We start from the raw sequence: 26620 nt of genomic DNA, 5'->3' as shown, positions 1-26620 counted from the left end.
ACCTCAGCCACACAACTTGCAGAAAGACTCCATCATGTAGGCCGGTTAGCTCAGCTGGTTAGAGCGTGGTGCTAATAACGCCAAGGTCATGGGTTCGATCCCCATACGGGCCATTGATGATAGTCTTTTGGATCAGATATGAGGCGGATTAGTGTTATTTTGGGTCTCTCAAATGCCAACTTGTATGGTGGAGATCAGAAAGTCTTGTCGGACGGTGTGGACTCTTGACATGTGCGAGCCCTTATTGTTGAGTACTCATATAGTACGAATCACATGTTTAAGGTGACACATTCTAACAGAGATTTGGCATGTAGTGTGTGAAAAGAATTATGGAAGCGTCAGGGTCAAAAAACATGCACCAATTTTCTTTTTCACTATCGAGCATGACTGAAATGCCTATAATGGAGAATGTGGGCATCGATCCCACTACCTCTCGCATGCTAAGCGAGCGCTCTACCACTTGAGCTAATTCCCCTACTAGGCTCAGTGCTCTTGTTGTTCAGATCCTGGACAAAAGCTCAAGTCCAAACTGAGAGTGCAAAGCTCTACAGACACTGCAATTGATGATTTTTACATTTCTTTACTGTGAACAGCTGCATGGACTTGCATTTTAGCAGTGGCTCAAAGGTTGAGTAGATTTAATTTGATCGTTGACCGCCAATCAACCAAGAAGAGAAGGAAACTGGAGGTGTCAACTAATGTCTGTGCTTGGTCGATTACCGCAGACATCCCTCCTCATACCATTTGTATACTTTCATGGAACAGGCCTACCTCAGCCACACAACTTGCAGAAAGACTCCATCATGTAGGCCGGTTAGCTCAGCTGGTTAGAGCGTGGTGCTAATAACGCCAAGGTCATGGGTTCGATCCCCATACGGGCCATTGATGATAGTCTTTTGGATCAGATATGAGGCGGATTAGTGTTATTTTGGGTCTCTCAAATGCCAACTTGTATGGTGGAGATCAGAAAGTCTTGTCGGACGGTGTGGACTCTTGACATGTGCGAGCCCTTATTGTTGAGTACTCATATAGTACGAATCACATGTTTAAGGTGACACATTCTAACAGAGATTTGGCATGTAGTGTGTGAAAAGAATTATGGAAGCGTCAGGGTCAAAAAACATGCACCAATTTTCTTTTTACTATCGAGCATGACTGAAATGCCTATAATGGAGAATGTGGGCATCGATCCCACTACCTCTCGCATGCTAAGCGAGCGCTCTACCACTTGAGCTAATTCCCCTATGAAGCTCAGTGCTCTTGTTGTTCAGATCCTGGACAAAAGCTCAAGTCCAAACTGAGAGTGCAAAGCTCTACAGACACTGCAATTGATGATTTTTACATTTCTTTACTGTGAACAGCTGCATGGACTTGCATTTTAGCAGTGGCTCCAAGGTTGAGTAGATTTAATTTGATCGTTGACCGCCAATCAACCAAGAAGAGAAGGAAACTGGAGGTGTCAACTAATGTCTGTGCTTGGTCGATTACCGCAGACATCCCTCCTCATACCATTTGTATACTTTCATGGAAAAGGACTACCTCAGCCACACAACTTGCAGAAAGCGTCCATCATGTAGGCCGGTTAGCTCAGCTGGTTAGAGCGTGGTGCTAATAACGCCAAGGTCATGGGTTCGATCCCCATACGGGCCATTGATGATAGTCTTTTGGATCAGATATGAGGCGGATTAGTGTTATTTTGGGTCTCTCAAATGCCAACTTGTATGGTGGAGATCAGAAAGTCTTGTCGGACGGTGTGGACTCTTGACATGTGCGAGCCCTTATTGTTGAGTACTCATATAGTACGAATCACATGTTTAAGGTGACACATTCTAACAGAGATTTGGCATGTAGTGTGTGAAAAGAATTATGGAAGCGTCAGGGTCAAAAAACATGCACCAATTTTCTTTTTCACTATCGAGCATGACTGAAATGCCTATAATGGAGAATGTGGGCATCGATCCCACTACCTCTCGCATGCTAAGCGAGCGCTCTACCACTTGAGCTAATTCCCCTACGAGGCTCAGTGCTCTTGTTGTTCAGATCCTGGACAAAATCTCAAGTCCAAACTGAGAGTGCAAAGCTCTACAGACACTGCAATTGATGATTTTTACATTTCTTTACTGTGAACAGCTGCATGGACTTGCATTTTAGCAGTGGCTCAAAGGTTGAGTAGATTTAATTTGATCGTTGACCGCCAATCAACCAAGAAGAGAAGGAAACTGGAGGTGTCAACTAATGTCTGTGCTTGGTCAATTACCGCAGACATCCCTCCTCATACCATTTGTATACTTTCATGGAACAGGCCTACCTCAGCCACACAACTTGCAGAAAGACTCCATCATGTAGGCCGGTTAGCTCAGCTGGTTAGAGCGTGGTGCTAATAACGCCAAGGTCATGGGTTCGATCCCCATACGGGCCATTGATGATAGTCTTTTGGATCAGATATGAGGCGGATTAGTGTTATTTTGGGTCTCTCAAATGCCAACTTGTATGGTGGAGATCAGAAAGTCTTGTCGGACGGTGTGGACTCTTGACATGTGCGAGCCCTTATTGTTGAGTACTCATATAGTACGAATCACATGTTTAAGGTGACACATTCTAACAGAGATTTGGCATGTAGTGTGTGAAAAGAATTATGGAAGCGTCAGGGTCAAAAAACATGCACCAATTTTCTTTTTCACTATCGAGCATGACTGAAATGCCTATAACGGAGAATGTGGGCATCGATCCCACTACCTCTCGCATGCTAAGCGAGCGCTCTACCACTTGAGCTAATTCCCCTACGAGGCTCAGTGCTCTTGTTGTTCAGATCCTGGACAAAAGCTCAAGTCCAAACTGAGAGTGCAAAGCTCTACAGACACTGCAATTGATGATTTTTACATTTCTTTACTGTGAACAGCTGCATGGACTTGCATTTTAGCAGTGGCTCAAAGGTTGAGTAGATTTAATTTGATCGTTGACCGCCAATCAACCAAGAAGAGAAGGAAACTGGAGGTGTCAACTAATGTCTGTGCTTGGTCGATTACCGCAGACATCCCTCCTCATACCATTTGTATACTTTCATGGAACAGGCCTACCTCAGCCACACAACTTGCAGAAAGACTCCATCATGTAGGCCGGTTAGCTCAGCTGGTTAGAGCGTGGTGCTAATAACGCCAAGGTCATGGGTTCGATCCCCATACGGGCCATTGATGATAGTCTTTTGGATCAGATATGAGGCGGATTAGTGTTATTTTGGGTCTCTCAAATTCCAACTTGTATGGTGGAGATCAGAAAGTCTTGTCGGACGGTGTGGACTCTTGACATGTGCGAGCCCTTATTGTTGAGTACTCATATAGTACGAATCACATGTTTAAGGTGACACATTCTAACAGAGATTTGGCATGTAGTGTGTGAAAAGAATTATGGAAGCGTCAGGGTCAAAAAACATGCACCAATTTTCTTTTTCACTATCGAGCATGACTGAAATGCCTATAATGGAGAATGTGGGCATCGATCCCACTACCTCTCGCATGCTAAGCGAGCGCTCTACCACTTGAGCTAATTCCCCTACTAGGCTCAGTGCTATTGTTGTTCAGATCCTGGACAAAAGCTCAAGTCCAAACTGAGAGTGCAAAGCTCTACAGACACTGCAATTGATGATTTTTACATTTCTTTACTGTGAACAGCTGCATGGACTTGCATTTTAGCAGTGGCTCAAAGGTTGAGTAGATTTAATTTGATCGTTGACCGCCAATCAACCAAGAAGAGAAGGAAACTCGAGGTGTCAACTAATGTCTGTGCTTGGTCGATTACCACAGACATCCCTCCTCATACCATTTGTATACTTTCATGGAACAGGCCTACCTCAGCCACACAACTTGCAGAAAGCCTCCATCATGTAGGCCGGTTAGCTCAGCTGGTTAGGGCGTGGTGCTAATAACGCCAAGGTCATGGGTTCGATCCCCATACGGGCCATTGATCATCGTCTTTTGGATCAGATATGAGGCGGATTAGTGTTATCTTGGGTCTCTCAAATGCCAACTTGTATGGTGGAGATCAGAAAGTCTTGTCGGATGGTGTGGACTCTTGACATGTGCGAGCCCTTATTGTTGAGTACTCATATAGTACGAATCACATGTTTAAGGTGACACATTCTAACAGAGATTTGGCATGTAGTGTGTGAAAAGAATTATGGAAGCGTCAGGGTCAAAAAACATGCACCAATTTTCTTTTTCACTATCGAGCATGACTGAAATGCCTATAATGTAGAATGTGGGCATCGATCCCACTACCTCTCGCATGCTAAGCGAGCGCTCTACCACTTGAGCTAATTCCCCTACTAGGCTCAGTGCTATTGTTGTTCAGATCCTGGACAAAAGCTCAAGTCCAAACTGAGAGTACAAAGCTCTACAGACACTGCAATTGATGATTTTTACATTTCTTTACTGTGAACAGCTGCATGGACTTGCATTTTAGCAGTGGCTCAAAGGTTGAGTAGATTTAATTTGATCGTTGACCGCCAATCAACCAAGAAGAGAAGGAAACTGGAGGTGTCAACTAATGTCTGTGCTTGGTCGATTACCGCAGACATCCCTCCTCATACCATTTGTATACTTTCATGGAACAGGCCTACCTCAGCCACACAACTTGCAGAAAGCCTCCATCATGTAGGCCGGTTAGCTCAGCTGGTTAGAGCGTGGTGCTAATAACGCCAAGGTCATGGGTTCTATCCCCATACGGGCCATTGATGATAGTCTTTTGGATCAGATATGAGGCGGATTAGTGTTATTTTGGGTCTCTCAAATGCCAACTTGTATGGTGGAGATCAGAAAGTCTTGTCGGACGGTGTGGACTCTTGACATGTGCGAGCCCTTATTGTTGAGTACTCATATAGTACGAATCACATGTTTAAGGTGACACATTCTAACAGAGATTTGGCATGTAGTGTGTGAAAAGAATTATGGAAGCGTCAGGGTCAAAAAACATGCACCAATTTTCTTTTTCACTATCGAGCATGACTGAAATGCCTATAATGGAGAATGTGGGCATCGATCCCACTACCTCTCGCATGCTAAGCGAGCGCTCTACCACTTGAGCTAATTCCCCTACTAGGCTCAGTGCTATTGTTGTTCAGATCCTGGACAAAAGCTCAAGTCCAAACTGAGAGTGCAAAGCTCTACAGACACTGCAATTGATGATTTTTACATTTCTTTACTGTGAACAGCTGCATGGACTTGCATTTTAGCAGTGGCTCAAAGGTTGAGTAGATTTAATTTGATCGTTGACCGCCAATCAACCAAGAAGAGAAGGAAACTCGAGGTGTCAACTAATGTCTGTGCTTGGTCGATTACCACAGACATCCCTCCTCATACCATTTGTATACTTTCATGGAACAGGCCTACCTCAGCCACACAACTTGCAGAAAGCCTCCATCATGTAGGCCGGTTAGCTCAGCTGGTTAGAGCGTGGTGCTAATAACGCCAAGGTCATGGGTTCGATCCCCATACGGGCCATTGATCATCGTCTTTTGGATCAGATATGAGGCGGATTAGTGTTATTTTGGGTCTCTCAAATTCCAACTTGTATGGTGGAGATCAGAAAGTCTTGTCGGATGGTGTGGACTCTTGACATGTGCGAGCCCTTATTGTTGAGTACTCATATAGTACGAATCATATGTTTAAGGTGACACATTCTAACAGAGATTTGGCATGTAGTGTGTGAAAAGAATTATGGAAGAGTCAGGGTCAAAAAACATGCACCAATTTTCTTTTTACTATCGAGCATGACTGAAATGCCTATAATGGAGAATGTGGGCATCGATCCCACTACCTCTCGCATGCTAAGCGAGCGCTCTACCACTTGAGCTAATTCCCCTACGAGGCTCAGTGCTCTTGTTGTTCAGATCCTGGACAAAAGCTCAAGTCCAAACTGAGAGTGCAAAGCTCTACAGACACTGCAATTGATGATTTTTACATTTCTTTACTGTGAACAGCTGCATGGACTTGCATTTTAGCAGTGGCTCAAAGGTTGAGTAGATTTAATTTGATCGTTGACCGCCAATCAACCAAGAAGAGAAGGAAACTGGAGGTGTCAACTAATGTCTGTGCTTGGTCGATTACCGCAGACATCCCTCCTCATACCATTTGTATACTTTCATGGAACAGGCCTACCTCAGCCACACAACTTGCAGAAAGTCTCCATCATGTAGGCCGGTTAGCTCAGCTGGTTAGAGCGTGGTGCTAATAACGCCAAGGTCATGGGTTCGATCCCCATACGGGCCATTGATGATAGTCTTTTGGATCAGATATGAGGCGGATTAGTGTTATTTTGGGTCTCTCAAATGCCAACTTGTATGGTGGAGATCAGAAAGTCTTGTCGGACGGTGTGGACTCTTGACATGTGCGAGCCCTTATTGTTGAGTACTCATATAGTACGAATCACATGTTTAAGGTGACACATTCTAACAGAGATTTGGCATGTAGTGTGTGAAAAGAATTATGGAAGAGTCAGGGTCAAAAATCATGCACCAATTTTCTTTTTACTATCGAGCATGACTGAAATGCCTATAATGTAGAATGTGGGCATCGATCCCACTACCTCTCGCATGCTAAGCGAGCGCTCTACCACTTGAGCTAATTCCCCTACTAGGCTCAGTGCTCTTGTTGTTCAGATCCTGGACAAAAGCTCAAGTCCAAACTGAGAGTACAAAGCTCTACAGACACTGCAATTGATGATTTTTACATTTCTTTACTGTGAACAGCTGCATGGACTTGCATTTTAGCAGTGGCTCAAAGGTTGAGTAGATTTAATTTGATCGTTGACCGCCAATCAACCAAGAAGAGAAGGAAACTGGAGGTGTCAACTAATGTCTGTGCTTGGTCGATTACCGCAGACATCCCTCCTCATACCATTTGTATACTTTCATGGAACAGGCCTACCTCAGCCACACAACTTGCAGAAAGCCTCCATCATCTAGGCCGGTTAGCTCAGCTGATTAGAGCGTGGTGCTAATAACGCCAAGGTCATGGGTTCGATCCCCATACGGGCCATTGATGATAGTCTTTTGGATCAGATATGAGGCGGATTAGTGTTATTTTGGGTCTCTCAAATTCCAACTTGTATGGTGGAGATCAGAAAGTCTTGTCGGACGGTGTGGACTCTTGACATGTGCGAGCCCTTATTGTTGAGTACTCATATAGTACGAATCACATGTTTAAGGTGACACATTCTAACAGAGATTTGGCATGTAGTGTGTGAAAAGAATTATGGAGGCGTCAGGGTCAAAAAACATGCACCAATTTTCTTTTTCACTATCGAGCATGACTGAAATACCTATAATGGAGAATGTGGGCATCGATCCCACTACCTCTCGCATGCTAAGCGAGCGCTCTACCACTTGAGCTAATTCCCCTACGAGGCTAATGCTCTTGTTGTTCAGATCCTGGACAAAAGCTCAAGTCCAAACTGAGAGTGCAAAGCTCTACAGACACTGCAATTGATGATTTTTACATTTCTTTACTGTGAACAGCTGCATGGACTTGCATTTTAGCAGTGGCTCAAAGGTTGAGTAGATTTAATTTGATCGTTGACCGCCAATCAACCAAGAAGAGAAGGAAACTGGAGGTGTCAACTAATGTCTGTGCTTGGTCGATTACCGCAGACATCCCTCCTCATACCATTTGTATACTTTCATGGAACAGGCCTACCTCAGCCACACAACTTGCAGAAAGCCTCCATCATGTAGGCCGGTTAGCTCAGCTGGTTAGAGCGTGGTGCTAATAACGCCAAGGTCATGGGTTCGATCCCCATACGGGCCATTGATGATAGTCTTTTGGATCAGATATGAGGCGGATTAGTGTTATCTTGGGTCTCTCAAATGCCAACTTGTATGGTGGAGATCAGAAAGTCTTGTCGGACGGTGTGGACTCTTGACATGTGCGAGCCCTTATTGTTGAGTACTCATATAGTACGAATCATATGTTTAAGGTGACACATTCTAACAGAGATTTGGCATGTAGTGTGTGAAAAGAATTATGGAAGAGTCAGGGTCAAAAAACATGCACCAATTTTCTTTTTACTATCGAGCATGACTGAAATGCCTATAATGGAGAATGTGGGCATCGATCCCACTACCTCTCGCATGCTAAGCGAGCGCTCTACCACTTGAGCTAATTCCCCTACGAGGCTCAGTGCTCTTGTTGTTCAGATCCTGGACAAAAGCTCAAGTCCAAACTGAGAGTGCAAAGCTCTACAGACACTGCAATTGATGATTTTTACATTTCTTTACTGTGAACAGCTGCATGGACTTGCATTTTAGCAGTGGCTCAAAGGTTGAGTAGATTTAATTTGATCGTTGACCGCCAATCAACCAAGAAGAGAAGGAAACTGGAGGTGTCAACTAATGTCTGTGCTTGGTCGATTACCGCAGACATCCCTCCTCATACCATTTGTATACTTTCATGGAACAGGCCTACCTCAGCCACACAACTTGCAGAAAGTCTCCATCATGTAGGCCGGTTAGCTCAGCTGGTTAGAGCGTGGTGCTAATAACGCCAAGGTCATGGGTTCGATCCCCATACGGGCCATTGATGATAGTCTTTTGGATCAGATATGAGGCGGATTAGTGTTATTTTGGGTCTCTCAAATGCCAACTTGTATGGTGGAGATCAGAAAGTCTTGTCGGACGGTGTGGACTCTTGACATGTGCGAGCCCTTATTGTTGAGTACTCATATAGTACGAATCACATGTTTAAGGTGACACATTCTAACAGAGATTTGGCATGTAGTGTGTGAAAAGAATTATGGAAGAGTCAGGGTCAAAAATCATGCACCAATTTTCTTTTTACTATCGAGCATTACTGAAACGCCTATAATGTAGAATGTGGGCATCGATCCCACTACCTCTCGCATGCTAAGCGAGCGCTCTACCACTTGAGCTAATTCCCCTACTAGGCTCAGTGCTCTTGTTGTTCAGATCCTGGACAAAAGCTCAAGTCCAAACTGAGAGTACAAAGCTCTACAGACACTGCAATTGATGATTTTTACATTTCTTTACTGTGAACAGCTGCATGGACTTGCATTTTAGCAGTGGCTCAAAGGTTGAGTAGATTTAATTTGATCGTTGACCGCCAATCAACCAAGAAGAGAAGGAAACTGGAGGTGTCAACTAATGTCTGTGCTTGGTCGATTACCGCAGACATCCCTCCTCATACCATTTGTATACTTTCATGGAACAGGCCTACCTCAGCCACACAACTTGCAGAAAGCCTCCATCATCTAGGCCGGTTAGCTCAGCTGGTTAGAGCGTGGTGCTAATAACGCCAAGGTCATGGGTTCGATCCCCATACGGGCCATTGATGATAGTCTTTTGGATCAGATATGAGGCGGATTAGTGTTATTTTGGGTCTCTCAAATTCCAACTTGTATGGTGGAGATCAGAAAGTCTTGTCGGACGGTGTGGACTCTTGACATGTGCGAGCCCTTATTGTTGAGTACTCATATAGTACGAATCACATGTTTAAGGTGACACATTCTAACAGAGATTTGGCATGTAGTGTGTGAAAAGAATTATGGAAGCGTCAGGGTCAAAAAACATGCACCAATTTTCTTTTTCACTATCGAGCATGACTGAAATACCTATAATGGAGAATGTGGGCATCGATCCCACTACCTCTCGCATGCTAAGCAAGCGCTCTACCACTTGAACTAATTCCCCTACGAGGCTAATGCTCTTGTTGTTCAGATCCTGGACAAAAGCTCAAGTCCAAACTGAGAGTGCAAAGCTCTACAGACACTGCAATTGATGATTTTTACATTTCTTTACTGTGAACAGCTGCATGGACTTGCATTTTAGCAGTGGCTCAAAGGTTGAGTAGATTTAATTTGATCGTTGACCGCCAATCAACCAAGAAGAGAAGGAAACTGGAGGTGTCAACTAATGTCTGTGCTTGGTCGATTACCGCAGACATCCCTCCTCATACCATTTGTATACTTTCATGGAACAGGCCTACCTCAGCCACACAACTTGCAGAAAGCCTCCATCATGTAGGCCGGTTAGCTCAGCTGGTTAGAGCGTGGTGCTAATAACGCCAAGGTCATGGGTTCGATCCCCATACGGGCCATAGATGATAGTCTTTTGGATCAGATATGAGGCGGATTAGTGTTATTTTGGGTCTCTCAAATTCCAACTTGTATGGTGGAGATCAGAAAGTCTTGTCGGACGGTGTGGACTCTTGACATGTGCGAGCCCTTATTGTTGAGTACTCATATAGTACGAATCACATGTTTAAGGTGACACATTCTAACAGAGATTTGGCATGTAGTGTGTGAAAAGAATTATGGAAGCGTCAGGGTCAAAAAACATGCACCAATTTTCTTTTTCACTATCGAGCATGACTGAAATGCCTATAATGGAGAATGTGGGCATCGATCCCACTACCTCTCACATGCTAAGCGAGCGCTCTACCACTTGAGCTAATTCCCCTAATAGGCTCAGTGCTTTTGTTGTTCAGATCCTGGACAAAAGCTCAAGTCCAAACTGAGAGTGCAAAGCTCTACAGACACTGCAATTGATGATTTTTACATTTCTTTACTGTGAACAGCTGCATGGACTTGCATTTTAGCAGTGGCTCAAAGGTTGAGTAGATTTAATTTGATCGTTGACCGCCAATCAACCAAGAAGAGAAGGAAACTCGAGGTGTCAACTAATGTCTGTGCTTGGTCGATTACCGCAGACATCCCTCCTCATACCATTTGTATACTTTCATGGAACAGGCCTACCTCAGCCACACAACTTGCAGAAAGACTCCATCATGTAGGCCGGTTAGCTCAGCTGGATAGAGCGTGGTGCTAATAACGCCAAGGTCATGGGTTCGATCCCCATACGGGCCATTGATGATAGTCTTTTGGATCAGATATGAGGCGGATTAGTGTTATTTTGGGTCTCTCAAATTCCAACTTGTATGGTGGAGATCAGAAAGTCTTGTCGGACGGTGTGGACTCTTGACATGTGCGAGCCCTTATTGTTGAGTACTCATATAGTACGAATCACATGTTTAAGGTGACACATTCTAACTGAGATTTGGCATGTAGTGTGTGAAAAGAATTATGGAAGCGTCAGGGTCAAAAAACATGCACCAATTTTCTTTTTCACTATCGAGCATGACTGAAATACCTATAATGGAGAATGTGGGCATCGATCCCACTACCTCTCGCATGCTAAGCGAGCGCTCTACCACTTGAGCTAATTCCCCTACGAGGCTAATGCTCTTGTTGTTCAGATCCTGGACAAAAGCTCAAGTCCAAACTGAGAGTGCAAAGCTCTACAGACACTGCAATTGATGATTTTTACATTTCTTTACTGTGAACAGCTGCATGGACTTGCATTTTAGCAGTGGCTCAAAGGTTGAGTAGATTTAATTTGATCATTGACAGCCAATCAACCAAGAAGAGAAGGAAACTGGAGGTGTCAACTAATGTCTGTGCTTGGTCGATTACCGCAGACATCCCTCCTCATACCATTTGTATACTTTCATGGAACAGGCCTACCTCAGCCACACAACTTGCAGAAAGCCTCCATCATGTAGGCCGGTTAGCTCAGCTGTTTAGAGCGTGGTGCTAATAACGCCAAGGTCATGGGTTCGATCCCCATACGGGCCATAGATGATAGTCTTTTGGATCAGATATGAGGCGGATTAGTGTTATTTTGGGTCTCTCAAATTCCAACTTGTATGGTGGAGATCAGAAAGTCTTGTCGGACGGTGTGGACTCTTGACATGTGCGAGCCCTTATTGTTGAGTACTCATATAGTACGAATCACATGTTTAAGGTGACACATTCTAACAGAGATTTGGCATGTAGTGTGTGAAAAGAATTATGGAAGCGTCAGGGTCAAAAAACATGCACCAATTTTCTTTTTCACTATCGAGCATGACTGAAATGCCTATAATGGAGAATGTGGGCATCGATCCCACTACCTCTCACATGCTAAGCGAGCGCTCTACCACTTGAGCTAATTCCCCTAATAGGCTCAGTGCTTTTGTTGTTCAGATCCTGGACAAAAGCTCAAGTCCAAACTGAGAGTGCAAAGCTCTACAGACACTGCAATTGATGATTTTTACATTTCTTTACTGTGAACAGCTGCATGGACTTGCATTTTAGCAGTGGCTCAAAGGTTGAGTAGATTTAATTTGATCGTTGACCGCCAATCAACCAAGAAGAGAAGGAAACTCGAGGTGTCAACTAATGTCTGTGCTTGGTCGATTACCGCAGACATCCCTCCTCATACCATTTGTATACTTTCATGGAACAGGCCTACCTCAGCCACACAACTTGCAGAAAGACTCCATCATGTAGGCCGGTTAGCTCAGCTGGATAGAGCGTGGTGCTAATAACGCCAAGGTCATGGGTTCAATCCCCATACGGGCCATTGATGATAGTCTTTTGGATCAGATATGAGGCGGATTAGTGTTATTTTGGGTCTCTCAAATTCCAACTTGTATGGTGGAGATCAGAAAGTCTTGTCGGACGGTGTGGACTCTTGACATGTGCGAGCCCTTATTGTTGAGTACTCATATAGTACGAATCACATGTTTAAGGTGACACATTCTAACAGAGATTTGGCATGTAGTGTGTGAAAAGAATTATGGAAGCGTCAGGGTCAAAAAACATGCACCAATTTTCTTTTTCACTATCGAGCATGACTGAAATGCCTATAATGGAGAATGTGGGCATCGATCCCACTACCTCTCGCATGCTAAGCGAGCGCTCTACCACTTGAGCTAATTCCCCTACGAGGCTCAGTGCTCTTGTTGTTCAGATCCTGGACAAAAGCTCAAGTCCAAACTGAGAGTGCAAAGCTCTACAGACACTGCAATTGATGATTTTTACATTTCTTTACTGTGAACAGCTGCATGGACTTGCATTTTAGCAGTGGCTCAAAGGTTGAGTAGATTTAATTTGATCGTTGACCGCCAATCAACCAAGAAGAGAAGGAAACTGGAGGTGTCAACTAATGTCTGTGCTTGGTCGATTACCGCAGACATCCCTCCTCATACCATTTGTATACTTTCATGGAACAGGCCTACCTCAGCCACACAACTTGCAGAAAGACTCCATCATGTAGGCCGGTTAGCTCAGCTGGATAGAGCGTGGTGCTAATAACGCCAAGGTCATGGGTTCGATCCCCATACGGGCCATTGATGATAGTCTTTTGGATCAGATATGAGGCGGATTAGTGTTATTTTGGGTCTCTCAAATTCCAACTTGTATGGTGGAGATCAGAAAGTCTTGTCGGACGGTGTGGACTCTTGACATGTGCGAGCCCTTATTGTTGAGTACTCATATAGTACGAATCACATGTTTAAGGTGACACATTCTAACAGAGATTTGGCATGTAGTGTGTGAAAAGAATTATGGAAGCGTCAGGGTCAAAAAACATGCACCAATTTTCTTTTTCACTATCGAGCATGACTGAAATGCCTAAAATGGAGAATGTGGGCATCGATCCCACTACCTCTCGCATGCTAAGCGAGCGCTCTACCACTTGAGCTAATTCCCCTAATAGGCTCAGTGCTTTTGTTGTTCAGATCCTGGACAAAAGCTCAAGTCCAAACTGAGAGTGCAAAGCTCTACAGACACTGCAATTGATGATTTTTACATTTCTTTACTGTGAACAGCTGCATGGACTTGCATTTTAGCAGTGGCTCAAAGGTTGAGTAGATTTAATTTGATCGTTGACCGCCAATCAACCAAGAAGAGAAGGAAACTGGAGGTGTCAACTAATGTCTGTGCTTGGTCGATTACCGCAGACATCCCTCCTCATACCATTTGTATACTTTCATGGAACAGGCCTACCTCAGCCACACAACTTGCAGAAAGCCTCCATCATGTAGGCCGGTTAGCTCAGCTGGTTAGAGCGTGGTGCTAATAATGCCAAGGTCATGGGTTCGATCCCCATACGGGCCATTGATGATAGTCTTTTGGATCAGATATGAGGCGGATTAGTGTTATTTTGGGTCTCTCAAATTCCAACTTGTATGGTGGAGATCAGAAAGTCTTGTCGGACGGTGTGGACTCTTGACATGTGCGAGCCCTTATTGTTGAGTACTCATATAGTACGAATCACATGTTTAAGGTGACACATTCTAACAGAGATTTGGCATGTAGTGTGTGAAAAGAATTATGGAAGCGTCAGGGTCAAAAAACATGCACCAATTTTCTTTTTCACTATCGAGCATGACTGAAATGCCTATAATGGAGAATGTGGGCATCGATCCCACTACCTCTCGCATGCTAAGCGAGCGCTCTACCACTTGAGCTAATTCCCCTACGAGGATCAGAGCTCTTGTTGTTCAGATCCTGGACAAAAGCTCAAGTCCAAACTGAGAGTGCAAAGCTCTACAGACACTGCAATTGATGATTTTTACATTTCTTTACTGTGAACAGCTGCATGGACTTGCATTTTAGCAGTGGCTCAAAGGTTGAGTAGATTTAATTTGATCGTTGACCGCCAATCAACCAAGAAGAGAAGGAAACTGGAGGTGTCAACTAATGTCTGTGCTTGGTCGATTACCGCAGACATCCCTCCTCATACCATTTGTATACTTTCATGGAACAGGCCTACCTCAGCCACACAACTTGCAGAAAGCCTCCATCATGTAGGCCGGTTAGCTCAGCTGGTTAGAGCGTGGTGCTAATAACGCCAAGGTCATGGGTTCGATCCCCATACGGGCCATTGATGATAGTCTTTTGGATCAGATATGTGGCGGATTAGTGTTATTTTGGGTCTCTCAAATGCCAACTTGTATGGTGGAGATCAGAAAGTCTTGTCGGACGGTGTGGACTCTTGACATGTGCAAGCCCTTATTGTTGAGTACTCATATAGTACGAATCACATGTTTAAGGTGACACATTCTAACAGAGATTTGGCATGTAGTGTGTGAAAAGAATTATGGAAGCGTCAGGGTCAAAAACCATGCACCAATTTACTTTTTCACTATCGAGCATGACTGAAATGCCTATAATGGAGAATGTGGGCATCGATCCCACTACCTCTCGCATGCTAAGCGAGCGCTCTACCACTTGAGCTAATTCCCCTAGCAGGCTCAGTACTCTTGTTGTTCAGATCCTGGACAAAAGCTCAAGTCCAAACTGAGAGTGCAAAGCTCTACAGACACTGCAATTGATGATTTTTACATTTCTTTACTGTGAACAGCTGCATGGACTTGCATTTTAGCAGTGGCTCAAAGGTTGAGTAGATTTAATTTGATCGTTGACCACCAATCAACCAAGAAGAGAAGGAAACTGGAGGTGTCAACTAATGTCTGTGCTTGGTCGATTACCGCAGACATCCCTCCTCATACCATTTGTATACTTTCATGGAACAGGCCTACCTCAGCCACACAACTTGCAGAAAGCCTCCATCATGTAGGCCGGTTAGCTCAGCTGGTTAGAGCGTGGTGCTAATAACGCCAAGGTCATGGGTTCGATCCCCATACGGGCCATTGATGATAGTCTTTTGGATCAGATATGAGGCGGATTAGTGTTATTTTGGGTCTCTCAAATGCCAACTTGTATGGTGGAGATCAGAAAGTCTTGTCGGACGGTGTGGACTCTTGACATGTGCAAGCCCTTATTGTTGAGTACTCATATAGTACGAATCACATGTTTAAGGTGACACATTCTAACAGAGATTTGGCATGTAGTGTGTGAAAAGAATTATGGAAGCGTCAGGGTCAAAAAACATGCACCAATTTTCTTTTTCACTATCGAGCATGACTGAAATGCCTATAATGGAGAATGTGGGCATCGATCCCACTACCTCTCGCATGCTAAGCGAGCGCTCTACCACTTGAGCTAATTCCCCTAGTAGGCTCAGTGCTCTTGTTGTTCAGATCCTGGACAAAAGCTCAAGTCCAAACTGAGAGTGCAAAGCTCTACAGACACTGCAATTGATGATTTTTACATTTCTTTACTGTGAACAGCTGCATGGACTTGCATTTTAGCAGTGGCTCAAAGGTTGAGTAGATTTAATTTGATCGTTGACCGCCAATCAACCAAGAAGAGAAGGAAACTGGAGGTGTCAACTAATGTCTGTGCTTGGTCGATTACCGCAGACATCCCTCCTCATACCATTTGTATACTTTCATGGAACAGGACTACCTCAGCCACACAACTTGCAGAAAGCGTCCATCATGTAGGCCGGTTAGCTCAGCTGGTTAGAGCGTGGTGCTAATAACGCCAAGGTCATGGGTTCGATCCCCATACGGGCCATTGATGATAGTCTTTTGGATCAGATATGTGGCGGATTAGTGTTATTTTGGGTCTCTCAAATGCCAACTTGTATGGTGGAGATCAGAAAGTCTTGTCGGACGGTGTGGACTCTTGACATGTGCAAGCCCTTATTGTTGAGTACTCATATAGTACGAATCACATGTTTAAGGTGACACATTCTAACAGAGATTTGGCATGTAGTGTGTGAAAAGAATTATGGAAGCGTCAGGGTCAAAAACCATGCACCAATTTACTTTTTCACTATCGAGCATGACTGAAATGCCTATAATGGAGAATGTGGGCATCGATCCCACTACCTCTCGCATGCTAAGCGAGCGCTCTACCACTTGAGCTAATTCCCCTAGCAGGCTCAGTACTCTTGTTGTTCAGATCCTGGACAAAAGCTCAAGTCCAAACTGAGAGTGCAAAGCTCTACAGACACTGCAATTGATGATTTTTACATTTCTTTACTGTGAACAGCTGCATGGACTTGCATTTTAGCAGTGGCTCAAAGGTTGAGTAGATTTAATTTGATCGTTGACCACCAATCAACCAAGAAGAGAAGGAAACTGGAGGTGTCAACTAATGTCTGTGCTTGGTCGATTACCGCAGACATCCCTCCTCATACCATTTGTATACTTTCATGGAACAGGCCTACCTCAGCCACACAACTTGCAGAAAGCCTCCATCATGTAGGCCGGTTAGCTCAGCTGGTTAGAGCGTGGTGCTAATAACGCCAAGGTCATGGGTTCGATCCCCATACGGGCCATTGATGATAGTCTTTTGGATCAGATATGAGGCGGATTAGTGTTATTTTGGGTCTCTCAAATGCCAACTTGTATGGTGGAGATCAGAAAGTCTTGTCGGACGGTGTGGACTCTTGACATGTGCAAGCCCTTATTGTTGAGTACTCATATAGTACGAATCACATGTTTAAGGTGACACATTCTAACAGAGATTTGGCATGTAGTGTGTGAAAAGAATTATGGAAGCGTCAGGGTCAAAAAACATGCACCAATTTTCTTTTTCACTATCGAGCATGACTGAAATGCCTATAATGGAGAATGTGGGCATCGATCCCACTACCTCTCGCATGCTAAGCGAGCGCTCTACCACTTGAGCTAATTCCCCTAGTAGGCTCAGTGCTCTTGTTGTTCAGATCCTGGACAAAAGCTCAAGTCCAAACTGAGAGTGCAAAGCTCTACAGACACTGCAATTGATGATTTTTACATTTCTTTACTGTGAACAGCTGCATGGACTTGCATTTTAGCAGTGGCTCAAAGGTTGAGTAGATTTAATTTGATCGTTGACCGCCAATCAACCAAGAAGAGAAGGAAACTGGAGGTGTCAACTAATGTCTGTGCTTGGTCGATTACCGCAGACATCCCTCCTCATACCATTTGTATACTTTCATGGAACAGGCCTACCTCAGCCACACAACTTGCAGAAAGCCTCCATCATGTAGGCCGGTTAGCTCAGCTGGTTAGAGCGTGGTGCTAATAACGCCAAGGTCATGGGTTCGATCCCCATACGGGCCATTGATGATAGTCTTTTGGATCAGATATGAGGCGGATTAGTGTTATTTTGGGTCTCTCAAATGCCAACTTGTATGGTGGAGATCAGAAAGTCTTGTCGGACGGTGTGGACTTTTGACATGTGCAAGCCCTTATTGTTGAGTACTCATATAGTACGAATCACATGTTTAAGGTGACACATTCTAACAGAGATTTGGCATGTAGTGTGTGAAAAGAATTATGGAAGCGTCAGGGTCAAAAAACATGCACCAATTTTCTTTTTCACTATCGAGCATGACTGAAATGCCTATAATGGAGAATGTGGGCATCGATCCCACTACCTCTCGCATGCTAAGCGAGCGCTCTACCACTTGAGCTAATTCCCCTTGTAGGCTCAGTGCTCTTGTTGTTCAGATCCTGGACAAAAGCTCAAGTCCAAACTGAGAGTGCAAAGCTCTACAGACACTGCAATTGATGATTTTTACATTTCTTTACTGTGAACAGCTGCATGGACTTGCATTTTAGCAGTGGCTCAAAGGTTGAGTAGATTTAATTTGATCGTTGACCGCCAATCAACCAAGAAGAGAAGGAAACTGGAGGTGTCAACTAATGTCTGTGCTTGGTCGATTACCGCAGACATCCCTCCTCATACCATTTGTATACTTTCATGGAACAGGCCTACCTCAGCCACACAACTTGCAGAAAGACTCCATCATGTAGGCCGGTTAGCTCAGCTGGTTAGAGCGTGGTGCTAATAACGCCAAGGTCATGGGTTCGATCCACATACGGGCCATTGATGATAGTCTTTTGGATCAGATATGAGGCGGATTAGTGTTATTTTGGGTCTCTCAAATGCCAACTTGTATGGTGGAGATCAGAAAGTCTTGTCGGACGGTGTGGACTTTTGACATGTGCAAGCCCTTATTGTTGAGTACTCATATAGTACGAATCACATGTTTAAGGTGACACATTCTAACAGAGATTTGGCATGTAGTGTGTGAAAAGAATTATGGAAGCGTCAGGGTCAAAAAACATGCACCAATTTTCTTTTTCACTATCGAGCATGACTGAAATGCCTATAATGGAGAATGTGGGCATCGATCCCACTACCTCTCGCATGCTAAGCGAGCGCTCTACCACTTGAGCTAATTCCCCTTGTAGGCTCAGTGCTCTTGTTGTTCAGATCCTGGACAAAAGCTCAAGTCCAAACTGAGAGTGCAAAGCTCTACAGACACTGCAATTGATGATTTTTACATTTCTTTACTGTGAACAGCTGCATGGACTTGCATTTTAGCAGTGGCTCAAAGGTTGAGTAGATTTAATTTGATCGTTGACCGCCAATCAACCAAGAAGAGAAGGAAACTGGAGGTGTCAACTAATGTCTGTGCTTGGTCGATTACCGCAGACATCCCTCCTCATACCATTTGTATACTTTCATGGAACAGGCCTACCTCAGCCACACAACTTGCAGAAAGCCTCCATCATCTAGGCCGGTTAGCTCAGCTGGTTAGAGCGTGGTGCTAATAACGCCAAGGTCATGGGTTCGATCCCCATACGGGCCATTGATGATAGTCTTTTGGATCAGATATGTGGCGGATTAGTGTTATTTTGGGTCTCTCAAATGCCAACTTGTATGGTGGAGATCAGAAAGTCTTGTCGGACGGTGTGGACTCTTGACATGTGCAAGCCCTTATTGTTGAGTACTCATATAGTACGAATCACATGTTTAAGGTGACACATTCTAACAGAGATTTGGCATGTAGTGTGTGAAAAGAATTATGGAGGCGTCAGGGTCAAAAACCATGCACCAATTTACTTTTTCACTATCGAGCATGACTGAAATGCCTATAATGGAGAATGTGGGCATCGATCCCACTACCTCTCGCATGCTAAGCGAGCGCTCTACCACTTGAGCTAATTCCCCTAGTAGGCTCAGTGCTCTTGTTGTTCAGATCCTGGACAAAAGCTCAAGTCCAAACTGAGAGTGCAAAGCTCTACAGACACTGCAATTGATGATTTTTACATTTCTTTACTGTGAACAGCTGCATGGACTTGCATTTTAGCAGTGGCTCAAAGGTTGAGTAGATTTAATTTGATCGTTGACCGCCAATCAACCAAGAAGAGAAGGAAACTGGAGGTGTCAACTAATGTCTGTGCTTGGTCGATTACCGCAGACATCCCTCCTCATACCATTTGTATACTTTCATGGAACAGGCCTACCTCAGCCACACAACTTGCAGAACGCCTCCATCATGTAGGCCGGTTAGCTCAGCTGGTTAGAGCGTGGTGCTAATAACGCCAAGGTCATGGGTTCGATCCCCATACGGGCCATTGATGATAGTCTTTTGGATCAGATATGAGGCGGATTAGTGTTATTTTGGGTCTCTCAAATGCCAACTTGTATGGTGGAGATCAGAAAGTCTTGTCGGACGGTGTGGACTTTTGACATGTGCAAGCCCTTATTGTTGAGTACTCATATAGTACGAATCACATGTTTAAGGTGACACATTCTAACAGAGATTTGGCATGTAGTGTGTGAAAAGAATTATGGAAGCGTCAGGGTCAAAAAACATGCACCAATTTTCTTTTTCACTATCGAGCATGACTGAAATGCCTATAATGGAGAATGTGGGCATCGATCCCACTACCTCTCGCATGCTAAGCGAGCGCTCTACCACTTGAGCTAATTCCCCTTGTAGGCTCAGTGCTCTTGTTGTTCAGATCCTGGACAAAAGCTCAAGTCCAAACTGAGAGTGCAAAGCTCTACAGACACTGCAATTGATGATTTTTACATTTCTTTACTGTGAACAGCTGCATGGACTTGCATTTTAGCAGTGGCTCAAAGGTTGAGTAGATTTAATTTGATCGTTGACCGCCAATCAACCAAGAAGAGAAGGAAACTGGAGGTGTCAACTAATGTCTGTGCTTGGTCGATTACCGCAGACATCCCTCCTCATACCATTTGTATACTTTCATGGAACAGGCCTACCTCAGCCACACAACTTGCAGAAAGACTCCATCATGTAGGCCGGTTAGCTCAGCTGGTTGGAGAGTGGTGCTAATAATGCCAAGGTCATGGGTTCGATCCCCATACGGGCCATTGATGATAGTCTTTTGGATCAGATATGAGGCGGATTAGTGTTATTTTGGGTCTCTCAAATGCCAACTTGTATGGTGGAGATCAGAAAGTCTTGTCGGACGGTGTGGACTTTTGACATGTGCAAGCCCTTATTGTTGAGTACTCATATAGTACGAATCACATGTTTAAGGTGACACATTCTAACAGAGATTTGGCATGTAGTGTGTGAAAAGAATTATGGAGGCGTCAGGGTCAAAAAACATGCACCAATTTTCTTTTTCACTATCGAGCATGACTGAAATGCCTATAATGGAGAATGTGGGCATCGATCTCACTACCTCTCGCATGCTAAGCGAGCGCTCTACCACTTGAGCTAATTCACCTACGAGGCTCAGTGTTCTTGTTGTTCAGATCCTGGACAAAAGCTCAAGTCCAAACTGAGAGTGCAAAGCTCTACAGACACTGCAATTGATGATTTTTACATTTCTTTACTGTGAACAGCTGCATGGACTTGCATTTTAGCAGTGGCTCAAAGGTTGAGTAGATTTAATTTGATCGTTGACCGCCAATCAACCAAGAAGAGAAGGAAACTGGAGGTGTCAACTAATGTCTGTGCTTGGTCGATTACCGCAGACATCCCTCCTCATACCATTTGTATACTTTCATGGAACAGGCCTACCTCAGCCACACAACTTGCAGAAAGCCTCCATCATGTAGGCCGGTTAGCTCAGCTGGTTAGAGCGTGGTGCTAATAACGCCAAGGTCATGGGTTCGATCCCCATACGGGCCATTGATGATAGTCTTTTGGATCAGATATGAGGCGGATTAGTGTTATTTTGGGTCTCTCAAATGCCAACTTGTATGGTGGAGATCAGAAAGTCTTGTCGGACGGTGTGGACTTTTGACATGTGCAAGCCCTTATTGTTGAGTACTCATATAGTACGAATCACATGTTTAAGGTGACACATTCTAACAGAGATTTGGCATGTAGTGTGTGAAAAGAATTATGGAAGCGTCAGGGTCAAAAAACATGCACCAATTTTCTTTTTCACTATCGAGCATGACTGAAATGCCTATAATGGAGAATGTGGGCATCGATCCCACTACCTCTCGCATGCTAAGCGAGCGCTCTACCACTTGAGCTAATTCCCCTTGTAGGCTCAGTGCTCTTGTTGTTCAGATCCTGGACAAAAGCTCAAGTCCAAACTGAGAGTGCAAAGCTCTACAGACACTGCAATTGATGATTTTTACATTTCTTTACTGTGAACAGCTGCATGGACATGCATTTTAGCAGTGGCTCAAAGGTTGAGTAGATTTAATTTGATCGTTGACCGCCAATCAACCAAGAAGAGAAGGAAACTGGAGGTGTCAACTAATGTCTGTGCTTGGTCGATTACCGCAGACATCCCTCCTCATACCATTTGTATACTTTCATGGAACAGGCCTACCTCAGCCACACAACTTGCAGAAAGACTCCATCATGTAGGCCGGTTAGCTCAGCTGGTTAGAGCGTGGTGCTAATAACGCCAAGGTCATGGGTTCGATCCCCATACGGGCCATTGATGATAGTCTTTTGGATCAGATATGAGGCGGATTAGTGTTATTTTGGGTCTCTCAAATGCCAACTTGTATGGTGGAGATCAGAAAGTCTTGTCGGACGGTGTGGACTTTTGACATGTGCAAGCCCTTATTGTTGAGTACTCATATAGTACGAATCACATGTTTAAGGTGACACATTCTAACAGAGATTTGGCATGTAGTGTGTGAAAAGAATTATGGAAGCGTCAGGGTCAAAAAACATGCACCAATTTTCTTTTTCACTATCGAGCATGACTGAAATGCCTATAATGGAGAATGTGGGCATCGATCCCACTACCTCTCGCATGCTAAGCGAGCGCTCTACCACTTGAGCTAATTCCCCTTGTAGGCTCAGTGCTCTTGTTGTTCAGATCCTGGACAAAAGCTCAAGTCCAAACTGAGAGTGCAAAGCTCTACAGACACTGCAATTGATGATTTTTACATTTCTTTACTGTGAACAGCTGCATGGACTTGCATTTTAGCAGTGGCTCAAAGGTTGAGTAGATTTAATTTGATCGTTGACCGCCAATCAACCAAGAAGAGAAGGAAACTGGAGGTGTCAACTAATGTCTGTGCTTGGTCGATTACCGCAGACATCCCTCCTCATACCATTTGTATACTTTCATGGAACAGGCCTACCTCAGCCACACAACTTGCAGAAAGACTCCATCATGTAGGCCGGTTAGCTCAGCTGGTTAGAGCGTGGTGCTAATAACGCCAAGGTCATGGGTTCGATCCACATACGGGCCATTGATGATAGTCTTTTGGATCAGATATGAGGCGGATTAGTGTTATTTTGGGTCTCTCAAATGCCAACTTGTATGGTGGAGATCAGAAAGTCTTGTCGGACGGTGTGGACTTTTGACATGTGCAAGCCCTTATTGTTGAGTACTCATATAGTACGAATCACATGTTTAAGGTGACACATTCTAACAGAGATTTGGCATGTAGTGTGTGAAAAGAATTATGGAAGCGTCAGGGTCAAAAAACATGCACCAATTTTCTTTTTCACTATCGAGCATGACTGAAATGCCTATAATGGAGAATGTGGGCATCGATCCCACTACCTCTCGCATGCTAAGCGAGCGCTCTACCACTTGAGCTAATTCCCCTTGTAGGCTCAGTGCTCTTGTTGTTCAGATCCTGGACAAAAGCTCAAGTCCAAACTGAGAGTGCAAAGCTCTACAGACACTGCAATTGATGATTTTTACATTTCTTTACTGTGAACAGCTGCATGGACTTGCATTTTAGCAGTGGCTCAAAGGTTGAGTAGATTTAATTTGATCGTTGACCGCCAATCAACCAAGAAGAGAAGGAAACTGGAGGTGTCAACTAATGTCTGTGCTTGGTCGATTACCGCAGACATCCCTCCTCATACCATTTGTATACTTTCATGGAACAGGCCTACCTCAGCCACACAACTTGCAGAAAGCCTCCATCATCTAGGCCGGTTAGCTCAGCTGGTTAGAGCGTGGTGCTAATAACGCCAAGGTCATGGGTTCGATCCCCATACGGGCCATTGATGATAGTCTTTTGGATCAGATATGTGGCGGATTAGTGTTATTTTGGGTCTCTCAAATGCCAACTTGTATGGTGGAGATCAGAAAGTCTTGTCGGACGGTGTGGACTCTTGACATGTGCAAGCCCTTATTGTTGAGTACTCATATAGTACGAATCACATGTTTAAGGTGACACATTCTAACAGAGATTTGGCATGTAGTGTGTGAAAAGAATTATGGAGGCGTCAGGGTCAAAAACCATGCACCAATTTACTTTTTCACTATCGAGCATGACTGAAATGCCTATAATGGAGAATGTGGGCATCGATCCCACTACCTCTCGCATGCTAAGCGAGCGCTCTACCACTTGAGCTAATTCCCCTAGTAGGCTCAGTGCTCTTGTTGTTCAGATCCTGGACAAAAGCTCAAGTCCAAACTGAGAGTGCAAAGCTCTACAGACACTGCAATTGATGATTTTTACATTTCTTTACTGTGAACAGCTGCATGGACTTGCATTTTAGCAGTGGCTCAAAGGTTGAGTAGATTTAATTTGATCGTTGACCGCCAATCAACCAAGAAGAGAAGGAAACTGGAGGTGTCAACTAATGTCTGTGCTTGGTCGATTACCGCAGACATCCCTCCTCATACCATTTGTATACTTTCATGGAACAGGCCTACCTCAGCCACACAACTTGCAGAAAGACTCCATCATGTAGGCCGGTTAGCTCAGCTGGATAGAGCGTGGTGCTAATAACGCCAAGGTCATGGGTTCGATCCCCATACGGGCCATTGATGATAGTCTTTTGGATCAGATATGAGGCGGATTAGTGTTATTTTGGGTCTCTCAAATTCCAACTTGTATGGTGGAGATCAGAAAGTCTTGTCGGACGGTGTGGACTCTTGACATGTGCGAGCCCTTATTGTTGAGTACTCATATAGTACGAATCACATGTTTAAGGTGACACATTCTAACTGAGATTTGGCATGTAGTGTGTGAAAAGAATTATGGAAGCGTCAGGGTCAAAAAACATGCACCAATTTTCTTTTTCACTATCGAGCATGACTGAAATACCTATAATGGAGAATGTGGGCATCGATCCCACTACCTCTCGCATGCTAAGCGAGCGCTCTACCACTTGAGCTAATTCCCCTACGAGGCTAATGCTCTTGTTGTTCAGATCCTGGACAAAAGCTCAAGTCCAAACTGAGAGTGCAAAGCTCTACAGACACTGCAATTGATGATTTTTACATTTCTTTACTGTGAACAGCTGCATGGACTTGCATTTTAGCAGTGGCTCAAAGGTTGAGTAGATTTAATTTGATCGTTGACCGCCAATCAACCAAGAAGAGAAGGAAACTGGAGGTGTCAACTAATGTCTGTGCTTGGTCGATTACCGCAGACATCCCTCCTCATACCATTTGTATACTTTCATGGAACAGGCCTACCTCAGCCACACAACTTGCAGAAAGCCTCCATCATGTAGGCCGGTTAGCTCAGCTGTTTAGAGCGTGGTGCTAATAACGCCAAGGTCATGGGTTCGATCCCCATACGGGCCATAGATGATAGTCTTTTGGATCAGATATGAGGCGGATTAGTGTTATTTTGGGTCTCTCAAATTCCAACTTGTATGGTGGAGATCAGAAAGTCTTGTCGGACGGTGTGGACTCTTGACATGTGCGAGCCCTTATTGTTGAGTACTCATATAGTACGAATCACATGTTTAAGGTGACACATTCTAACAGAGATTTGGCATGTAGTGTGTGAAAAGAATTATGGAAGCGTCAGGGTCAAAAAACATGCACCAATTTTCTTTTTCACTATCGAGCATGACTGAAATGCCTATAATGGAGAATGTGGGCATCGATCCCACTACCTCTCACATGCTAAGCGAGCGCTCTACCACTTGAGCTAATTCCCCTAATAGGCTCAGTGCTTTTGTTGTTCAGATCCTGGACAAAAGCTCAAGTCCAAACTGAGAGTGCAAAGCTCTACAGACACTGCAATTGATGATTTTTACATTTCTTTACTGTGAACAGCTGCATGGACTTGCATTTTAGCAGTGGCTCAAAGGTTGAGTAGATTTAATTTGATCGTTGACCGCCAATCAACCAAGAAGAGAAGGAAACTGGAGGTGTCAACTAATGTCTGTGCTTGGTCGATTACCGCAGACATCCCTCCTCATACCATTTGTATACTTTCATGGAACAGGCCTACCTCAGCCACACAACTTGCAGAAAGACTCCATCATGTAGGCCGGTTAGCTCAGCTGGATAGAGCGTGGTGCTAATAACGCCAAGGTCATGGGTTCAATCCCCATACGGGCCATTGATGATAGTCTTTTGGATCAGATATGAGGCGGATTAGTGTTATTTTGGGTCTCTCAAATTCCAACTTGTATGGTGGAGATCAGAAAGTCTTGTCGGACGGTGTGGACTCTTGACATGTGCGAGCCCTTATTGTTGAGTACTCATATAGTACGAATCACATGTTTAAGGTGACACATTCTAACAGAGATTTGGCATGTAGTGTGTGAAAAGAATTATGGAAGCGTCAGGGTCAAAAAACATGCACCAATTTTCTTTTTCACTATCGAGCATGACTGAAATGCCTATAATGGAGAATGTGGGCATCGATCCCACTACCTCTCGCATGCTAAGCGAGCGCTCTACCACTTGAGCTAATTCCCCTACGAGGC

General features: G+C 44.3%; 63 non-coding genes across 63 annotated transcripts; 33 read left to right on the top strand and 30 right to left on the bottom strand.

Moving 5' to 3' along the window:
• Positions 1 to 39: 39 nt before the first annotated feature.
• On the top strand, positions 40 to 113 carry trnai-aau (transfer RNA isoleucine (anticodon AAU)). Its single transcript has one exon. It is a non-coding gene; the product is annotated as a tRNA-Ile (tRNA).
• Positions 114 to 402: 289 nt separating this feature from the next.
• Positions 403 to 475, bottom strand: trnaa-agc (transfer RNA alanine (anticodon AGC)). Its single transcript has one exon. It is a non-coding gene; the product is annotated as a tRNA-Ala (tRNA).
• Positions 476 to 808: 333 nt separating this feature from the next.
• trnai-aau (transfer RNA isoleucine (anticodon AAU)) lies at positions 809 to 882 on the top strand. The gene has a single exon. It is a non-coding gene; the product is annotated as a tRNA-Ile (tRNA).
• A 288-nt stretch (positions 883 to 1170) lies between these two features.
• On the bottom strand, positions 1171 to 1243 carry trnaa-agc (transfer RNA alanine (anticodon AGC)). Its single transcript has one exon. It is a non-coding gene; the product is annotated as a tRNA-Ala (tRNA).
• Positions 1244 to 1576: 333 nt separating this feature from the next.
• Positions 1577 to 1650, top strand: trnai-aau (transfer RNA isoleucine (anticodon AAU)). Its single transcript has one exon. It is a non-coding gene; the product is annotated as a tRNA-Ile (tRNA).
• A 289-nt stretch (positions 1651 to 1939) lies between these two features.
• Positions 1940 to 2012, bottom strand: trnaa-agc (transfer RNA alanine (anticodon AGC)). The gene has a single exon. It is a non-coding gene; the product is annotated as a tRNA-Ala (tRNA).
• A 333-nt stretch (positions 2013 to 2345) lies between these two features.
• trnai-aau (transfer RNA isoleucine (anticodon AAU)) lies at positions 2346 to 2419 on the top strand. Its single transcript has one exon. It is a non-coding gene; the product is annotated as a tRNA-Ile (tRNA).
• A 289-nt stretch (positions 2420 to 2708) lies between these two features.
• trnaa-agc (transfer RNA alanine (anticodon AGC)) lies at positions 2709 to 2781 on the bottom strand. Its single transcript has one exon. It is a non-coding gene; the product is annotated as a tRNA-Ala (tRNA).
• A 333-nt stretch (positions 2782 to 3114) lies between these two features.
• trnai-aau (transfer RNA isoleucine (anticodon AAU)) lies at positions 3115 to 3188 on the top strand. Its single transcript has one exon. It is a non-coding gene; the product is annotated as a tRNA-Ile (tRNA).
• Positions 3189 to 3477: 289 nt separating this feature from the next.
• Positions 3478 to 3550, bottom strand: trnaa-agc (transfer RNA alanine (anticodon AGC)). The gene has a single exon. It is a non-coding gene; the product is annotated as a tRNA-Ala (tRNA).
• Positions 3551 to 3883: 333 nt separating this feature from the next.
• Positions 3884 to 3957, top strand: trnai-aau (transfer RNA isoleucine (anticodon AAU)). Its single transcript has one exon. It is a non-coding gene; the product is annotated as a tRNA-Ile (tRNA).
• A 1058-nt stretch (positions 3958 to 5015) lies between these two features.
• Positions 5016 to 5088, bottom strand: trnaa-agc (transfer RNA alanine (anticodon AGC)). Its single transcript has one exon. It is a non-coding gene; the product is annotated as a tRNA-Ala (tRNA).
• A 333-nt stretch (positions 5089 to 5421) lies between these two features.
• trnai-aau (transfer RNA isoleucine (anticodon AAU)) lies at positions 5422 to 5495 on the top strand. Its single transcript has one exon. It is a non-coding gene; the product is annotated as a tRNA-Ile (tRNA).
• A 288-nt stretch (positions 5496 to 5783) lies between these two features.
• Positions 5784 to 5856, bottom strand: trnaa-agc (transfer RNA alanine (anticodon AGC)). Its single transcript has one exon. It is a non-coding gene; the product is annotated as a tRNA-Ala (tRNA).
• A 333-nt stretch (positions 5857 to 6189) lies between these two features.
• On the top strand, positions 6190 to 6263 carry trnai-aau (transfer RNA isoleucine (anticodon AAU)). The gene has a single exon. It is a non-coding gene; the product is annotated as a tRNA-Ile (tRNA).
• Positions 6264 to 6957: 694 nt separating this feature from the next.
• On the top strand, positions 6958 to 7031 carry trnai-aau (transfer RNA isoleucine (anticodon AAU)). Its single transcript has one exon. It is a non-coding gene; the product is annotated as a tRNA-Ile (tRNA).
• A 289-nt stretch (positions 7032 to 7320) lies between these two features.
• trnaa-agc (transfer RNA alanine (anticodon AGC)) lies at positions 7321 to 7393 on the bottom strand. Its single transcript has one exon. It is a non-coding gene; the product is annotated as a tRNA-Ala (tRNA).
• A 332-nt stretch (positions 7394 to 7725) lies between these two features.
• Positions 7726 to 7799, top strand: trnai-aau (transfer RNA isoleucine (anticodon AAU)). The gene has a single exon. It is a non-coding gene; the product is annotated as a tRNA-Ile (tRNA).
• Positions 7800 to 8087: 288 nt separating this feature from the next.
• trnaa-agc (transfer RNA alanine (anticodon AGC)) lies at positions 8088 to 8160 on the bottom strand. The gene has a single exon. It is a non-coding gene; the product is annotated as a tRNA-Ala (tRNA).
• A 333-nt stretch (positions 8161 to 8493) lies between these two features.
• trnai-aau (transfer RNA isoleucine (anticodon AAU)) lies at positions 8494 to 8567 on the top strand. The gene has a single exon. It is a non-coding gene; the product is annotated as a tRNA-Ile (tRNA).
• A 694-nt stretch (positions 8568 to 9261) lies between these two features.
• Positions 9262 to 9335, top strand: trnai-aau (transfer RNA isoleucine (anticodon AAU)). Its single transcript has one exon. It is a non-coding gene; the product is annotated as a tRNA-Ile (tRNA).
• Positions 9336 to 10029: 694 nt separating this feature from the next.
• On the top strand, positions 10030 to 10103 carry trnai-aau (transfer RNA isoleucine (anticodon AAU)). Its single transcript has one exon. It is a non-coding gene; the product is annotated as a tRNA-Ile (tRNA).
• Positions 10104 to 10392: 289 nt separating this feature from the next.
• On the bottom strand, positions 10393 to 10465 carry trnaa-agc (transfer RNA alanine (anticodon AGC)). Its single transcript has one exon. It is a non-coding gene; the product is annotated as a tRNA-Ala (tRNA).
• A 333-nt stretch (positions 10466 to 10798) lies between these two features.
• trnai-aau (transfer RNA isoleucine (anticodon AAU)) lies at positions 10799 to 10872 on the top strand. Its single transcript has one exon. It is a non-coding gene; the product is annotated as a tRNA-Ile (tRNA).
• A 289-nt stretch (positions 10873 to 11161) lies between these two features.
• trnaa-agc (transfer RNA alanine (anticodon AGC)) lies at positions 11162 to 11234 on the bottom strand. Its single transcript has one exon. It is a non-coding gene; the product is annotated as a tRNA-Ala (tRNA).
• A 332-nt stretch (positions 11235 to 11566) lies between these two features.
• On the top strand, positions 11567 to 11640 carry trnai-aau (transfer RNA isoleucine (anticodon AAU)). Its single transcript has one exon. It is a non-coding gene; the product is annotated as a tRNA-Ile (tRNA).
• A 289-nt stretch (positions 11641 to 11929) lies between these two features.
• trnaa-agc (transfer RNA alanine (anticodon AGC)) lies at positions 11930 to 12002 on the bottom strand. The gene has a single exon. It is a non-coding gene; the product is annotated as a tRNA-Ala (tRNA).
• Positions 12003 to 12335: 333 nt separating this feature from the next.
• Positions 12336 to 12409, top strand: trnai-aau (transfer RNA isoleucine (anticodon AAU)). The gene has a single exon. It is a non-coding gene; the product is annotated as a tRNA-Ile (tRNA).
• Positions 12410 to 12698: 289 nt separating this feature from the next.
• On the bottom strand, positions 12699 to 12771 carry trnaa-agc (transfer RNA alanine (anticodon AGC)). The gene has a single exon. It is a non-coding gene; the product is annotated as a tRNA-Ala (tRNA).
• Positions 12772 to 13104: 333 nt separating this feature from the next.
• trnai-aau (transfer RNA isoleucine (anticodon AAU)) lies at positions 13105 to 13178 on the top strand. Its single transcript has one exon. It is a non-coding gene; the product is annotated as a tRNA-Ile (tRNA).
• Positions 13179 to 13467: 289 nt separating this feature from the next.
• On the bottom strand, positions 13468 to 13540 carry trnaa-agc (transfer RNA alanine (anticodon AGC)). The gene has a single exon. It is a non-coding gene; the product is annotated as a tRNA-Ala (tRNA).
• A 333-nt stretch (positions 13541 to 13873) lies between these two features.
• On the top strand, positions 13874 to 13947 carry trnai-aau (transfer RNA isoleucine (anticodon AAU)). Its single transcript has one exon. It is a non-coding gene; the product is annotated as a tRNA-Ile (tRNA).
• Positions 13948 to 14236: 289 nt separating this feature from the next.
• trnaa-agc (transfer RNA alanine (anticodon AGC)) lies at positions 14237 to 14309 on the bottom strand. Its single transcript has one exon. It is a non-coding gene; the product is annotated as a tRNA-Ala (tRNA).
• A 333-nt stretch (positions 14310 to 14642) lies between these two features.
• trnai-aau (transfer RNA isoleucine (anticodon AAU)) lies at positions 14643 to 14716 on the top strand. The gene has a single exon. It is a non-coding gene; the product is annotated as a tRNA-Ile (tRNA).
• Positions 14717 to 15005: 289 nt separating this feature from the next.
• trnaa-agc (transfer RNA alanine (anticodon AGC)) lies at positions 15006 to 15078 on the bottom strand. The gene has a single exon. It is a non-coding gene; the product is annotated as a tRNA-Ala (tRNA).
• A 333-nt stretch (positions 15079 to 15411) lies between these two features.
• On the top strand, positions 15412 to 15485 carry trnai-aau (transfer RNA isoleucine (anticodon AAU)). The gene has a single exon. It is a non-coding gene; the product is annotated as a tRNA-Ile (tRNA).
• Positions 15486 to 15774: 289 nt separating this feature from the next.
• trnaa-agc (transfer RNA alanine (anticodon AGC)) lies at positions 15775 to 15847 on the bottom strand. The gene has a single exon. It is a non-coding gene; the product is annotated as a tRNA-Ala (tRNA).
• A 333-nt stretch (positions 15848 to 16180) lies between these two features.
• On the top strand, positions 16181 to 16254 carry trnai-aau (transfer RNA isoleucine (anticodon AAU)). Its single transcript has one exon. It is a non-coding gene; the product is annotated as a tRNA-Ile (tRNA).
• A 289-nt stretch (positions 16255 to 16543) lies between these two features.
• Positions 16544 to 16616, bottom strand: trnaa-agc (transfer RNA alanine (anticodon AGC)). The gene has a single exon. It is a non-coding gene; the product is annotated as a tRNA-Ala (tRNA).
• Positions 16617 to 16949: 333 nt separating this feature from the next.
• Positions 16950 to 17023, top strand: trnai-aau (transfer RNA isoleucine (anticodon AAU)). Its single transcript has one exon. It is a non-coding gene; the product is annotated as a tRNA-Ile (tRNA).
• A 289-nt stretch (positions 17024 to 17312) lies between these two features.
• Positions 17313 to 17385, bottom strand: trnaa-agc (transfer RNA alanine (anticodon AGC)). Its single transcript has one exon. It is a non-coding gene; the product is annotated as a tRNA-Ala (tRNA).
• Positions 17386 to 17718: 333 nt separating this feature from the next.
• On the top strand, positions 17719 to 17792 carry trnai-aau (transfer RNA isoleucine (anticodon AAU)). The gene has a single exon. It is a non-coding gene; the product is annotated as a tRNA-Ile (tRNA).
• Positions 17793 to 18081: 289 nt separating this feature from the next.
• On the bottom strand, positions 18082 to 18154 carry trnaa-agc (transfer RNA alanine (anticodon AGC)). Its single transcript has one exon. It is a non-coding gene; the product is annotated as a tRNA-Ala (tRNA).
• Positions 18155 to 18487: 333 nt separating this feature from the next.
• trnai-aau (transfer RNA isoleucine (anticodon AAU)) lies at positions 18488 to 18561 on the top strand. Its single transcript has one exon. It is a non-coding gene; the product is annotated as a tRNA-Ile (tRNA).
• Positions 18562 to 18850: 289 nt separating this feature from the next.
• On the bottom strand, positions 18851 to 18923 carry trnaa-agc (transfer RNA alanine (anticodon AGC)). The gene has a single exon. It is a non-coding gene; the product is annotated as a tRNA-Ala (tRNA).
• A 333-nt stretch (positions 18924 to 19256) lies between these two features.
• trnai-aau (transfer RNA isoleucine (anticodon AAU)) lies at positions 19257 to 19330 on the top strand. Its single transcript has one exon. It is a non-coding gene; the product is annotated as a tRNA-Ile (tRNA).
• A 289-nt stretch (positions 19331 to 19619) lies between these two features.
• Positions 19620 to 19692, bottom strand: trnaa-agc (transfer RNA alanine (anticodon AGC)). Its single transcript has one exon. It is a non-coding gene; the product is annotated as a tRNA-Ala (tRNA).
• A 333-nt stretch (positions 19693 to 20025) lies between these two features.
• On the top strand, positions 20026 to 20099 carry trnai-aau (transfer RNA isoleucine (anticodon AAU)). Its single transcript has one exon. It is a non-coding gene; the product is annotated as a tRNA-Ile (tRNA).
• A 289-nt stretch (positions 20100 to 20388) lies between these two features.
• trnaa-agc (transfer RNA alanine (anticodon AGC)) lies at positions 20389 to 20461 on the bottom strand. The gene has a single exon. It is a non-coding gene; the product is annotated as a tRNA-Ala (tRNA).
• Positions 20462 to 21563: 1102 nt separating this feature from the next.
• trnai-aau (transfer RNA isoleucine (anticodon AAU)) lies at positions 21564 to 21637 on the top strand. The gene has a single exon. It is a non-coding gene; the product is annotated as a tRNA-Ile (tRNA).
• Positions 21638 to 21926: 289 nt separating this feature from the next.
• Positions 21927 to 21999, bottom strand: trnaa-agc (transfer RNA alanine (anticodon AGC)). The gene has a single exon. It is a non-coding gene; the product is annotated as a tRNA-Ala (tRNA).
• A 333-nt stretch (positions 22000 to 22332) lies between these two features.
• trnai-aau (transfer RNA isoleucine (anticodon AAU)) lies at positions 22333 to 22406 on the top strand. Its single transcript has one exon. It is a non-coding gene; the product is annotated as a tRNA-Ile (tRNA).
• A 289-nt stretch (positions 22407 to 22695) lies between these two features.
• On the bottom strand, positions 22696 to 22768 carry trnaa-agc (transfer RNA alanine (anticodon AGC)). The gene has a single exon. It is a non-coding gene; the product is annotated as a tRNA-Ala (tRNA).
• Positions 22769 to 23101: 333 nt separating this feature from the next.
• trnai-aau (transfer RNA isoleucine (anticodon AAU)) lies at positions 23102 to 23175 on the top strand. The gene has a single exon. It is a non-coding gene; the product is annotated as a tRNA-Ile (tRNA).
• A 289-nt stretch (positions 23176 to 23464) lies between these two features.
• Positions 23465 to 23537, bottom strand: trnaa-agc (transfer RNA alanine (anticodon AGC)). Its single transcript has one exon. It is a non-coding gene; the product is annotated as a tRNA-Ala (tRNA).
• Positions 23538 to 23870: 333 nt separating this feature from the next.
• On the top strand, positions 23871 to 23944 carry trnai-aau (transfer RNA isoleucine (anticodon AAU)). The gene has a single exon. It is a non-coding gene; the product is annotated as a tRNA-Ile (tRNA).
• A 289-nt stretch (positions 23945 to 24233) lies between these two features.
• Positions 24234 to 24306, bottom strand: trnaa-agc (transfer RNA alanine (anticodon AGC)). The gene has a single exon. It is a non-coding gene; the product is annotated as a tRNA-Ala (tRNA).
• A 333-nt stretch (positions 24307 to 24639) lies between these two features.
• Positions 24640 to 24713, top strand: trnai-aau (transfer RNA isoleucine (anticodon AAU)). Its single transcript has one exon. It is a non-coding gene; the product is annotated as a tRNA-Ile (tRNA).
• A 289-nt stretch (positions 24714 to 25002) lies between these two features.
• On the bottom strand, positions 25003 to 25075 carry trnaa-agc (transfer RNA alanine (anticodon AGC)). Its single transcript has one exon. It is a non-coding gene; the product is annotated as a tRNA-Ala (tRNA).
• Positions 25076 to 25407: 332 nt separating this feature from the next.
• Positions 25408 to 25481, top strand: trnai-aau (transfer RNA isoleucine (anticodon AAU)). Its single transcript has one exon. It is a non-coding gene; the product is annotated as a tRNA-Ile (tRNA).
• A 289-nt stretch (positions 25482 to 25770) lies between these two features.
• trnaa-agc (transfer RNA alanine (anticodon AGC)) lies at positions 25771 to 25843 on the bottom strand. The gene has a single exon. It is a non-coding gene; the product is annotated as a tRNA-Ala (tRNA).
• Positions 25844 to 26176: 333 nt separating this feature from the next.
• trnai-aau (transfer RNA isoleucine (anticodon AAU)) lies at positions 26177 to 26250 on the top strand. The gene has a single exon. It is a non-coding gene; the product is annotated as a tRNA-Ile (tRNA).
• A 289-nt stretch (positions 26251 to 26539) lies between these two features.
• trnaa-agc (transfer RNA alanine (anticodon AGC)) lies at positions 26540 to 26612 on the bottom strand. Its single transcript has one exon. It is a non-coding gene; the product is annotated as a tRNA-Ala (tRNA).
• Positions 26613 to 26620: the final 8 nt, after the last annotated feature.

Source organism: Brachyhypopomus gauderio, chromosome 1 (genome assembly GCF_052324685.1).
Source record: "Brachyhypopomus gauderio isolate BG-103 chromosome 1, BGAUD_0.2, whole genome shotgun sequence".
In the NCBI taxonomy this organism is placed as follows: domain Eukaryota; kingdom Metazoa; phylum Chordata; class Actinopteri; order Gymnotiformes; family Hypopomidae; genus Brachyhypopomus; species Brachyhypopomus gauderio.
The sequence above is the reverse complement of the archived record's forward strand: the minus strand, read 5'-3'. Positions and strand labels throughout refer to the sequence as shown.